Source organism: Pseudophryne corroboree, chromosome 6 (genome assembly GCF_028390025.1).
Source record: "Pseudophryne corroboree isolate aPseCor3 chromosome 6, aPseCor3.hap2, whole genome shotgun sequence".
NCBI classification, from domain to species: domain Eukaryota; kingdom Metazoa; phylum Chordata; class Amphibia; order Anura; family Myobatrachidae; genus Pseudophryne; species Pseudophryne corroboree.
Genome location: NC_086449.1, coordinates 756,136,998 through 756,140,827, shown reverse-complemented (window position 1 = coordinate 756,140,827; position 3,830 = coordinate 756,136,998).

The following is a 3,830-nucleotide window of genomic DNA, read 5'->3' as shown; positions in this document are numbered from 1 at the left end:
GAAGATGTCAGTGTTGAAGTACACCAGGATGAGGAGGATATGGGTGTTGCTGGCGCTGGGGAGGAAATTGACCAGGAGGATTCTGATGGTGAGGTGGTTTGTTTAAGTCAGGCACCCGGGGAGACACCTGTTGTCCGTGGGAGGAATATGGCCATTGACATGCCTGGTGAAAATACCAAAAAAATCAGCTCTTCGGTGTGGAAGTATTTCAACAGAAATGCGGACAACAGGTGTCAAGCCGTGTGTTGCCTTTGTCAAGCTGTAATAAGTAGGGGTAAGGACGTTAACCACCTCGGAACATCCTCCCTTATACGTCACCTGCAGCGCATTCATAATAAGTCAGTGACAAGTTCAGAAACTTTGGGTGACAGCGGAATCAGTCCACTGACCAGTAAATCCCTTCCTCTTGTAACCAAGCTCACGCAAACCACCCCACCAACTCCCTCAGTGTCAATTTCCTCCTTACCCAGGAATGCCAATAGTCCTGCAGGCCATGTCACTGGCAATTCTGACGAGTCCTCTATTGCCTGGGATTCCTCCGATGCATCCTTGAGTGTAATGCCTACTGCTGCTGGCGCTGCTGTTGTTGCTGCTGGGAGTCGATCGTCATCCCAGAGGGGAAGTCGTAAGCCCACTTGTACTACTTCCAGTAAGCAATTGACTGTCCAACAGTCCTTTGCGAGGAAGATGAAATATCACAGCAGTCATCCTGCTGCAAAGCGGATAACTGAGGCCTTGACAACTATGTTGGTGTTAGACGTGCGTCCGGTATCCGCCGTTAGTTCACAGGGAACTAGACAATTTCTTGAGGTAGTGTGCCCCCGTTACCAAATACCATCTAGGTTCCACTTCTCTAGGCAGGCGATACCGAGAATGTACACGGACGTCAGAAAAAGACTCACCAGTGTCCTAAAAAATGCAGTTGTACCCAATGTCCACTTAACCACGGACATGTGGACAAGTGGAGCAGGGCAGGGTCAGGACTATATGACTGTGACAGCCCACTGGGTAGATGTATGGACTCCCGCCGCAAGAACAGCAGCGGCGGCACCAGTAGCAGCATCTCGCAAACGCCAACTCTTTCCTAGGCAGGCTACGCTTTGTATCACCGCTTTCCAGAATACGCACACAGCTGAAAACCTCTTACGGCAACTGAGGAAGATCATCGCGGAATGGCTTACCCCAATTGGACTCTCCTGTGGATTTGTGGCATCGGACAACGCCAGCAATATTGTGTGTGCATTAAATCTGGGCAAATTCCAGCACGTCCCATGTTTTGCACATACCTTGAATTTGGTGGTGCAGAATTTTTTTAAAAACGACAGGGGTGTGCAAGAGATGCTGTCGGTGGCCAGAAGAATTGCGGGACACTTTCGGCGTACAGGCACCACGTACAGAAGACTGGAGCACCACCAAAAACAACTGAACCTGCCCTGCCATCATCTGAAGCAAGAAGTGGTAACGAGGTGGAATTCAACCTTCTATATGCTTCAGAGGTTGGAGGAGCAGCAAAAGGCCATTCAAGCCTATACAATTCAGCACGATATAGGAGGTGGAATGCACCTGTCTCAAGCGCAGTGGAGAATGATTTCAACATTGTGCAAGGTTCTGATGCCCTTTGAACTTGCCACACGTGAAGTCAGTTCAGACACTGCCAGCCTGAGTCAGGTCATTCCCCTCATCAGGCTTTTGCAGAAGAAGCTGGAGACATTGAAGGAGGAGCTAACACGGAGCGATTCCGCTAGGCATGTGGGACTTGTGGATGGAGCCCTTAATTCGCTTAACAAGGATTCACGGGTGGTCAATCTGTTGAAATCAGAGCACTACATTTTGGCCACCATGCTCGATCCTAGATTTAAAGCCTACCTTGGATCTCTCTTTCCGGCAGACACAAGTCTGCTGGGGTTCAAAGACCTGCTGGTGAGAAAATTGTCAAGTCAAGCGGAACGCGACCTGTCAACATCTCCTCCTTCACATTCTCCCGCAACTGGGGGTGCGAGGAAAAGGCTCAGAATTCCGAGCCCACCCGCTGGCGGTGATGCAGGGCAGTCTGGAGCGACTGCTGATGCTGACATCTGGTCCGGACTGAAGGACCTGACAACGATTACGGACATGTCGTCTACTGTCACTGCATATGATTCTCTCACCATTGAAAGAATGGTGGAGGATTATATGAGTGACCGCATCCAAGTAGGCACGTCACACAGTCCGTACTTATACTGGCAGGAAAAAGAGGCAATTTGGAGGCCCTTGCACAAACTGGCTTTATTCTACCTAAGTTGCCCTCCCACAAGTGTGTACTCCGAAAGAGTGTTTAGTGCCGCCGCTCACCTTGTCAGCAATCGGCGTACGAGGTTACATCCAGAAAATGTGGAGAAGATGATGTTCATTAAAATGAATTATAATCAATTCCTCCGTGGAGACATTGACCAGCAGCAATTACCTCCACAAAGTACACAGGGAGCTGAGATGGTGGATTCCAGTGGGGACAAATTGATAATCTGTGAGGAGGGGGATGTACACGGTGATATATCGGAGGATGATGATGAGGTGGACATCTTGCCTCTGTAGAGCCAGTTTGTGCAAGGAGAGATTAATTGCTTCTTTTTTGGTGGGGGTCCAAACCAACCCGTCATTTCAGTCACAGTCGTGTGGCAGACCCTGTCACTGAAATGATGGGTTGGTTAAAGTGTGCATGTCCTGTTTATACAACATAAGGGTGGGTGGGAGGGCCCAAGGACAATTCCATCTTGCACCTCTTTTTTCTTTAATTTTTCTTTGTGTCATGTGCTGTTTGGGGAGTATTTTTTGGAAGGGCCATACTGCGTGACACTGCAGTGCCACACCTAGATGGGCCCGGTGTTTGTGTCGGCCACTAGGGTCGCTTATCTTACTCACACAGCTACCTCATTGCGCCTCTTTTTTTCTTTGCGTCATGTGCTGTTTGGGGAGGGTTTTTTGGAAGGGCCATCCTGCGTGACACTGCAGTGCCACTCCTAGATGGGCCCGGTGTTTGTGTCGGCCACTAGGGTCGCTTATCTTACTCACACAGCTACCTCATTGCGCCTCTTTTTTTCTTTGCGTCATGTGCTGTTTGGGGAGGGTTTTTTGGAAGGGACATCCTGCGTGACACTGCAGTGCCACTCCTAGATGGGCCCGGTGTTTGTGTCGGCCACTAGGGTCGCTTATCTTACTCACACAGCTACCTCATTGCGCCTCTTTTTTTCTTTGCGTCATGTGCTGTTTGGGGAGGGTTTTTTGGAAGGGACATCCTGCGTGACACTGCAGTGCCACTCCTAGATGGGCCAGGTGTTTGTGTCGGCCACTAGGGTCGCTTATCTTACTCACACAGCTACCTCATTGCGCCTCTTTTTTTCTTTGCGTCATGTGCTGTTTGGGGAGTATTTTTTGGAAGGGCCATCCTGCTTGACACTGCAGTGCCACTCCTAGATGGGCCCGGTGTTTGTGTCGGCCACTAGGGTCGCTTATCTTACTCACACAGCTACCTCATTGCGCCTCTTTTTTTCTTTGCGTCATGTGCTGTTTGGGGAGGGTTTTTTGGAAGGGACATCCTGCGTGACACTGCAGTGCCACTCCTAGATGGGCCCGGTGTTTGTGTCGGCCACTAGGGTCGCTTATCTTACTCACACAGCTACCTCATTGCGCCTCTTTTTTTCTTTGCGTCATGTGCTGTTTGGGGAGGGTTTTTTGGAAGGGACATCCTGCGTGACACTGCAGTGCCACTCCTAGATGGGCCCGGTGTTTGTGTCGGCCACTAGGGTCGCTTATCTTACTCACACAGCTACCTCATTGCGCCTCTTTTTTTCTTT